The sequence below is a fragment of the Triticum dicoccoides genome, chromosome 5A, assembly GCF_002162155.2.
Source record: "Triticum dicoccoides isolate Atlit2015 ecotype Zavitan chromosome 5A, WEW_v2.0, whole genome shotgun sequence".
Classification (NCBI taxonomy): domain Eukaryota; kingdom Viridiplantae; phylum Streptophyta; class Magnoliopsida; order Poales; family Poaceae; genus Triticum; species Triticum dicoccoides.
This window is the reverse complement of record NC_041388.1, coordinates 417073687-417083467: the sequence shown is the minus strand read 5'-3', so window position 1 is coordinate 417083467 and position 9781 is coordinate 417073687.

Genomic DNA, 9781 nt, shown 5'->3' with positions numbered 1-9781 from the left:
AAACTCCATTGGAAGCTGGGAAGAGCTCGAAGATGCTTTTCGGGCCAATTTTCATGGGACTTATGTCCGACCTCCGGATGCGGATGATTGGAGTCATATAACTCAACAGCCCAGAGAGTCAGCCCGAAAGCTTTGGAACAGGTTTCTTACTAAAAAGAACCAAATAGTCGACTGTCCGGACGCCGAAGCCTTGGCAGCTTTTAAGCATAGCGTCCGCAATGAATGGCTTGCCAGACACCTCGGCCAAGAAAAGCCGAGAACAATTGCAGCATTAACAAGCCTCATGACCCGCTTTTGCGCGGGTGAGGACAGCTGGCTAGCCAGATGCAACACCAGCGACCCAAGTACATCCAAAGTTAGAGATGAAAATGGGAAATCATGACGCAGCAAAAATAATAAGCGCCGGAATAAAGAAGACAACCCGAAGAGCACGGCAGTAAACGCCGGATTCAAAAGCTCTCGGCCAGGTCAGCAAAAGCCGCCCCTTAAAGGCACCAGAGATGAACTGTCCAGCCTGAACAAAATTCTGGACCAAATATGTCAGATCCATAGCACCCCTAGTAAACCCGCTAATCATACCCACAGAGAATGTTGGGTCTTCAAGCAGTCCGGCAAGCTGAACACCGTACACAAAGAGGAGGATACACCAAGCAAAGACGAGGATGAGCCTCTCAAGCAAGACACTTGGGAACAAAAGAAATTTCCACCAGAAGTTAAAATAGTAAACGTGTTACACGTGATCAAGGGGAGAAATAAAGCGGCACTCCCAGAGAAATATGCCCAAGGGCCTATCACCGCGGAGTCCTGCCACTAGTCGGCTCAACCGATCACTTTCGACCATCGGGACTACTCAGCAAATATCCGGCATGCAGGATGGGCTGCCTTGGTATTAGACCCAATAATTGACGGATACCATTTCACACGAGTCCTGATGGACGGTGGCAGCAGTCTAAACCTGATATATCAGGACACAATCCGCAAAATGGGGATAGACCCAACGAAAACTTGCCACAACAATACTACCTTTAAAGGAGTAACGCCAGGCCCAGGGGCTCACTGCACGGGCTCCCTGCTACTAGAAGTTATATTCGGCTTCCCCGATAACTTCCGTAGCGAAATTTAACCTTCCACATTGCTCCGTTCCAAAGTGTCTATCAAGCACTATTTGGACGCGAAGCTTTCGCTCGCTTTAACGCAATACCACACTACACTTCCCTCATGCTTATGATGCCCGGTCCATGTGGCATCATTATAGTAAATGGAAATATGGTGTGATCCCTGTGCGCCAAAGAGAATGCGGCTGCCTGGGCAGCCGCACACTAAAACGGCCTCACCAACTAAAGTATTCGATAGGTCGTCAAGACCACAGACATGGTTAGACGAGTCCGGCGCAGCTGTATGTAATTCGTATAGGTTTGATGGCCATACCCCTATCACAAATACAAGGGGCTCAACGCGCGCAGACAAGTGGCAATTTTTACTCATCTTGAATTATACATGGTTTTTTCAAAAAACCTACCTTTTTGCACGACAACTCTTGACCTAAGTTCCTCTCTTTTATAGATGACCACCGTGCTACACCCGTCCAGGATATGGCACAACGGAGATACAGGCGCAGACGTGCAACAGGGACCCGTTCCAAGGATTCTTTTTAGATTAAGACCCTGCGTCAACCTTTTTTACTGTCTCTTGTTGATACACATCCCTCGGATTCTCAGTACAATTGAGAAGGATGCTGGCGTCTTGGCATGTGGCCACGTCAGAATAATGCACGTACCTGAACACCAGGGGCTTCTTACAAAGGGCACTGATTAGGCCCGGTTCATACCATAAAGACCGAATACCTTAGGGAGTGTTTGGCGTCGCGAGTTTGGCCCTATATGCATCAGCTCCGAATCATGTCTTTGGTCAAATGTTGGGTTTGCCCGGCTCCTATGTTTTGGTACCTTACGTTCCGCTCTATCGGCTAAGGTAGCACTAGGAGAACTACTGCGATTGTGCCCCGGGTCATCCGGATGAGCACCTCAGTAGAGAAAGCGGAAAACTGACTGTCATGATATAGCGTGAGACTGGTCAACCACTCGATGACCTATCGGAATGTTAGAATTCCTCCGCCTTAACGAAGGGCCGTTTCCCGGCCAGGCATGTACGCACCCCGAATTCGAGAGAGTGCGGAGCCACCAGGGGCTATATACTAGCCCCACCGTCAAACTCCTATGGCTAAGTGAAAGTGTTAAAGCATTATAGTCCGGTTGCCTCATTCGCTGCACTACACCTCCTTAATAGTACCAAGACGTTGGGTTAAGTGTGAACACACGTCTTCTACGAACACCTCCGCATTATATGCGTCGGGGCTGAAGCCGACGACCGCAATCTTTCAGGTTATACACATGTATACATAAACGGCCGCACAGGAGGCATCATATTACTTTCAAGCAAAAGTATAAACACAACCTTAATAAATTTCATAAAAACATTGTGTTTACAATGGGAATACATGTCACTCAAACATAATATTCTTTGAGCACTGGGCCTCTATCAAACGAGCACCCTCGAGAACCTCTTCGAAATAGTGCTCGGCAGCCACTCGGCCTATGGCCGAACCCTGCACCGCAACAGTGGTAGCATCCATCTCCGCCCAGTATGTTTTAACACGGGCAAGGGCCATCCACGAGCCTTCTATGCATGCCGACCTCTTCATCGCATTGATGCGCGGCACCGCACCAAGAAACTGCTGCACGGCTTCGGCTTCGGCTTCGGCTTCGGCTTTGGCTTCGGCTTCGGCTTCGGCTTCGGCTTTGGCTTCGGCTTCGGCTTCGGCTTCGGCTTCGGCTTTGGCTTCGGCTTCGGCTTCGGCTTCGGCTTTTCCGGCCACAGCCGATCCACGACAGTCCTCATGGCGAGTCCGCACAACCTATTGAGTTCGGCCCATTCGGCTAGCTGATCAGTAAACGAAAGCGGACGCTCTGGAACATTAAATTGCAACCAGAACAGCTTGTCCACTTCACGATCTGTTTGATCTCAGAAGTATTTGGCCGCATCGACAGCGCTCGCCGCCAAGTCCATATATGCATCTGCCGAACTCCACAGCCGATCCAGAGGGGCATACCGCGGATCTCCGAACTTCCTTCGCAGCATAAAGGGCTTCCCAGCCGCAATATCCCCGGCTTCATGCAGCTCCTCCTTCTTCGCTCTCATAGCAGAGCGGGTGTCTTTGTTTGCCATCGTGGCCTTTTCAAGGTCCATTGCCTTCGCTCGGTTTTCTTTTTCAAGGAACTGGCAACGGTTGGCAGTGTCTTTTAACTTTACGGCCATTTTTGCCGTCTTCTCTTTGCTCTGGCAATGCGCGGACTTCTCGGCTTTCAACTCTTCGGCCGCCTTCAAAGCAGCCGCATTACTAATCCTTGCTTGTTCTTTGGCTCGGGCAAGTTCCGCCCGCAGGATTTCGACGGTGGCAGCTCCATCTGCAGTCACAACATATTAAAGATACTGGCATCATGCTGCTCTTACTATGTGGCATTCACCAGAAAATACCACTTACCCTGTGCCTCGTCAAGCCTCTTGTTAACAAGCTCGATGTCGGCATCCGCCGCATCTATTTGCCGCTTTAGTTTGGCAAACTCATGAGTCTGGCTAGCCACCAGAGCTCCCACTACCTGCACATTAAAGCGGTATGGTTATTGCCTGGGACTATGATCCTCTGTTTGCCACTGTTCTCGGTGATAACCAGAGTCTCAGGGGCTACTATCTACACAGGGCACACCTAAAAAAATGTGCGGTACCATCACAAATGTACATCATTTTACGTACCTCAAAGCCCGTCAGTAGACTCATAAAGGCATCATGCAACCCGCTTTCGGCGGATGAAATCCTTTCCATCATCGTACCCATCAATGTACGGTGTTCTTCTGAGATGGCCGCTCGCTCCAACAGCTCTCTCAGTACGTCCGACCGCATACCAGACGGTGTTGGACTCTTCTATTTGCTCTCTTCGAGAGCCGGATGCTGGGGACTTCGGGTGACTATAGGATTATCTTTTGGCCTCACCAGATCCGGAGAGGCCCTCCGTGACGACACCTCAAGGTCGCCCGCTTCTTGAGAGGAGGAGTCCGGGGGAGGCGTTTCACTCTCCATCATCTCCGGAAGAAGATCCCCCAAAGACGAGCTCTGCTGAGAAGGGCTAAGATCCGAACTGCAAGATAAATACTTTGGTTATTTTCCTCAGAGGTAAGGTAATATATCTTCACTATTAAAGTACTTTTTAATTACTTACAGCTCGTTAGAGGGCTGATCCCCGCGCGGACTTTGTGCGGCAAGAGCACCCTCCAAGGCAGGACCCTCTGGTGGAGATTTCTTCTCCCGCTTGGAAACCTTGGTCTCCGGATCTTTAGAGGTAGCCCTCTTCCTTCCCCGGGGTGAGAAAATGTCAGATTCCTCCCCTCGGTTATCCTCCCTCACGGAGGCGCTCGTTCCCTCGGTCGGAATAGGTAGCGATGGAGGCCTGCTTTCACCCTCATTATCCCCCCTTTGTCTTCCTCTGAGAGCTCCGGGCAAGGTGCTAGCTCGAGCATCTTTTCCAGTACCGGATTTTCCAAACCCTCAGGAAGGGGGGCCGAACACCGAATCATCTTCGCCTTTGTTATCCAGTCCTGGTCAAAGAGCGAGTTCTTAGAATAACATCATGATAAATGAAAGGCGGTGTGTTCGGCTAGAGGATAGCTTACTTGGTCGGCGGTGCAGTTACTGCTCAGGCCCACATCCTCGGTAGTATCTGGACACTCTATCTGGGGTCCGAAGAATGATCTATACATCTCCTTGTGCGTCAGGCCGAGGAAATTCTGAATAGCATGCGATCCTTCTGGGTTGAACTCCCACATGCGAAGAGGCCGGCGTTTGCATGGCTGGATTCGTCGAACCAGCATGACTCGCATTACCAAAATCAAACTGAAATCTCCTTCGAAGAGATTTTGAATGCGGCTTTGCAGTATAGGCACGTCCTTGGCGGGACCCCAGCTCAGCCCTCTACTAATCCATGACATCAATTGTGGTGGAGGGCCTGAGCGGAAAGCAGGGGAAGCCGTCCGCTTGGTACTTCTTGGAGCTGTGATTTAAAACCACTCCCGTTGCCATAATCCAGACACCTCTGGAATAGAACCCTTTGGCCATGGAGCTCTGGCGATCCTGCTTATTAATGCGCCTCCGCACACTACATCCTGCCCCTCGACCATCTTCGGCTTCACGTCAAAGGTCTTGAGCCATAGGCTGAAGTGAGGGGTAATGCGAAGGAAAGCCTCACATACAACAATAAATGATGAGATGTGGAGAAAGGAGTCCGGGGCTAGATCGTGGAAATCTAGCCCGTAGTAAAACATCAGCCCCCTAACGAAGGGATCCAGAGTGAGGCCTAGACCTTGGAGGAAGTGGGAGATGAACACGATGTTTTCGTTGGGTTTAGGAGTAGGGATGACCCGCCCTCGGGCAGGCAGCCGATGCGAAACCTCGGTGGTCAGGTATCTGGCCTCCCTCAACTTCTTGATATCTTCTTCCGTAACGGAGGAGGGCATCCACCGGCCTTGAAGGCTAGATCCGGACATGATTAAAGGTCTGAAGCACCTGACCTAGGCTTTGGGTGTTAGAACTTGAGGCGGGGGAAGGATTCGATTGAGCACGGGAGGGAAAGAGTAAAAGCCTTGTCCCTTTATAAAGAGGGTGAATATCAAGCGTCCTCTCCGTAGCCGTTTGGGACTTGCCTATAATCTAGGAGTCCTAGATACGGTTGGGAGCGTTTTCCTTTATATAAGAGTTTGTCTAGGCTTGTCATTTGCTACAAAAAGGATTGGGCCATATTGATGCACCTTATTTACATTTATTACTTGTTACCAGTTGTCGGTGTCAAAACCGGCGGATCTCGGGTAGGGGGTCCCGAACTATGAGTCTAAGGTCGATGGTAACAGGAGACAGGGGACACGATGTTTACCCAGGTTCTGGACCTCTCTATGGAGGTAATACCCTACGTCCTGCTTGATTGATCTTGATGAATATGAATATTACAAGAGTTGATCTACCACGAGATTGTAATGGCTAAACCCTAGAGGTCTAGCTTGTATGGCTATGGTAATGAATATATTTCTCTCCTACGGACTAAGTCCTCTGGTTTATATAGACACCAGGAGGATCTAGGGTGACACAAGGTCGGTTACAAAGAAAGGAATCTACATATTTGGTCGCCAAACTTGCCTTCCACGCCAAGGAGAGTCCCATCCGGACACGGGTGCAGTTTTCGGTCTTCATGTTCTTCATAGCCCATCGGTCCAGCCCATGGCTAACAGGCCGAACGCCCGAGGACCCCTTAGTCCAAGACTCCCTCAGTAGCCCCTGAACCTGGCTTCAATGACAAGGTATCCGGCGCGTAGATCTGTCTTCGGCATTGCAAGGCGGGTTCCTCCTTCTGAACTCCAAGATAGTCTAAGGATGAAACAAACGTGTCCGGATCTGCAACACACAGCCATAGAGAGTATAATATTTCACGAATCCAATCTGCTGACCATTTTAGTAATGTGACGTCACGCTTGCCCGGTTATTATTTTGACCCGTTTCCCGTCCCGCCATTCCATGTTTCGGGGCGTGGTTTTTGTTGGCATGTCCTGTCGAAGCAGAGATCGTGTCCCCTTATCGCGGGATTCTCATCAATATGAGCGTGGGTAACCCAACCGTCTTGTGGGAAAGATTCCTTAGGAATAGGCAGGTTCTCAGGCTTAGGAGGAGACGTCCAATACCTGTTGCCTTTACAAAGGAACCAAGGGCCATCTTTTTTATGCCAAACCTCTCCTCAGCCTTCCCAACCTCGAGTTCTAGCACCCAAGGTCCAACTTCATTGCTTCAAGCCTCCCCACCATGTCAGGACCCAGCCCTCAAGGCCGATGGGTGGCTTCCTCCGTTACAGAGGAGGATATTGCGAAGCTTCAGGCGGCCAGATACTTGACCGCAGAGATCCACCATAGGCTTCCTGCTCAAGGAGAGGTTATTCCGACCCCCGGATCTGGAGAGAGGGTCGTATTCATCTCCCACTTCCTCCGAGGGCTAGTGTTTGCTCTTCACCCCTTCATCTGGGGGCTAATGTTTTATTATGGACTTGATTTTCATGATCTATCTCTGGACTCTTTCCTCCATGTCTCAGCGTTTATCATTACATGCGAGGCCTTCCTCCGAATCCCCTCACACTCTGGCTTATGGCTCAAGACTTTTAGTGTGAAGCCGAGGGTGGTCAACAGGGAATAGGCGGAGTGCGGTGGTGCTGTAGTGAGCAAGCTTACCAACACTCTCTGGCCCAAAGGCTCTTTCACCGAAACCTCCAACCAATGGCAGCGAGAGTGGTTTTATGTCACGGAACCCCGTAGCACCAAGTGGGCAGCTATACCCGCGTTCCGTTCCGGCCCTCCGCCGCAGCTTGCATCATGGATTAACATGGGACTGGACTGGGGATCAGTTGAAGAAGTCCAAACTCTACAGAGCCGCATCCGAACCCTCGTTGGGAGAGGCATCGATCTTGTCAACGTGATTCAAGTGATGCTAGTTTCCGAAATCCTGCCATGCCAGCGCAGGTCTCGCCGCATGTGGGAGCTTAATCCAGAAGGACCACGAACCCTCCAACACTTCTTTGACAGTACGCACGAAGGGATGTGGAAGCTGTTTTTCGGGAAGCGAAAACATTGGCCGGACAGTACTGAGGATGTTGCCCTTGACTGCCATCGTCCGGATACCCCGGTAAGCACTGGTCTTCCGAACACTTTGTAGTTACGCATACCGTAATATGGTACTGAGCAAATAATCTTCTTCTAGGGCTGGATAAATAAAGCGGAACTAATCATGTGTTTGCCCCCCCTGCCCGAAGGCCCAATGAATCCCGTTTTAACAAGGATGCTTGCCCTGGTACCATACCAGATGCCTGCGAAGGGGGGCAAGCCGGAGAGGACCAAAGATGGCCTCCATCCTGAAGGTGCATCAGACATTGTGTCCGGAGGAATCAAGATCCCATTGTCTGAAGACAAAAATGTGGGGGAGGTCAACGCCTCTTCCCCCGATGGAAAGAAAAGGGCCGCCTTCGAAGATTGGGAGGAAAAGGCTTCTAAGCGAGGCAAGATGCCTTTGTCGGGCGGCTCAGGCTTGGAGGACGTCGACGCACAGTCTCATGATGAGGAGAAGCCTCAGGCCAAATTGTAAGTAAACAAGGACGTTTTAGACCAGTCCTGTTCTTTTCCTTGTGATGCCTAGATTATATTATTTTTTTGCAGTTCGGCACACAGTCTTCTTCAACAATCCTCTTCCTCGGGGGACCTTCTCCCAGAGATGATGGACAGCGAGACGCCTCCACCGGCCTCTCCGCCCCATAGGGCAGACGACTTCGAGGTGTCGTCGCGGAGGGTCTCCCCCGACCAACAGACGGTGCGAAGGATGATGAAGATATTACCGAAGGTGATACTTCAGTGGCCCAGGGTCCGGGGATCAGTAATGAAGGCCCCGAACAATCCGGTCTACAGCCATATACGAATATACAGATCCCTTCAAAGGGTGGTCGTACTCCTACAGCAGCCTCCGGAGATCTAGAGGCACTAGATATACTGACTAACATGTTGCAGCAGGCGTCCGTCTCAGAGGAACATCATACCTTGATGGGCACAGTCGTTGAAAAGGTCTTGTCCACGAAGCACGGATTGAATGAGGCTTTTGTGGGCCTACTAAGAGGTTTTGAGGTTTGTACTGTAATACATTCAATTGTGGTTTATTCACGAAATGCACCTGTGTATAGATAGTAGCCCCTGAGACTCTGATTGGCTTCCCGAGGGAGGGAATCAGAGGAACAAAAGAAATGCCCAGGGACTGATACGTCTCCGTCGTATCTACTTTTCCAAACACTTTTGCCCTTGTTTTGGGACTCTAACTTGCATGATTTGAATGGAACTAACCCGGACTGACGCTGTTTTCAGCAGAATTGCCATGGTGTTATTTATGTGCAGAAACAAAAGTTCTCGGAATGACCTGAAACTACACGGAACATCTTTTTGGAAATAATCAAAAATCCTGGCAAAGATCAAGACCAGGGGCCCACACCCTAGCCACGAGGGTGGGGGGCACGCCTGCCCCCCTGGGAGCGCCCCCTACCTCGTGGGCCCCCTGGAGCTCCTCCGACCTCAACTCCAACTCTATACATTTGCTTTCGTGGAGAAAAAAATAGAGGAGAAGGATTCATCACGTTTTACGATACGGAGCCGCCGCCAAGCCCTAAAACTTCTCGCGAGGGCTGATCTGGAGTCCGTTCGGGGCTCCGAAGAGGGGAATCCGTCGCCATCATCATCATCATCATCATCAACCTTCTTCCATCACCAATTTCATGATGCTCACCACCGCGCGTGAGTAATTCCATTGTAGGTTTGCTGGACGGTGATGCGTTGGATGAGATTTATCATGTAATCGAGTTAGTTTTGTTAGGGTTTGATCCCTAGTATCCACTATGTTCTTAGATTGATATTATTATGACTTTGCTATGCTTAATGCTTGTCACTAGGGTCTGAGTGCCATGATTTCAGATCTGAACCTATTATGTTTTCATGAATATATGTGAGTTCTTGATCCTATCTTGCAAGTCTATAGTCACCTACTATGTGTTATGATCCGGCAACCCCGAAGTGACAATAATCGGGACCACTCCCGGTGATGATCATAGTTTGAGGAGTTCATGTATTCACTATGTGTTAATGCTTTGGTCCGGTGCTCTATTAAAAGG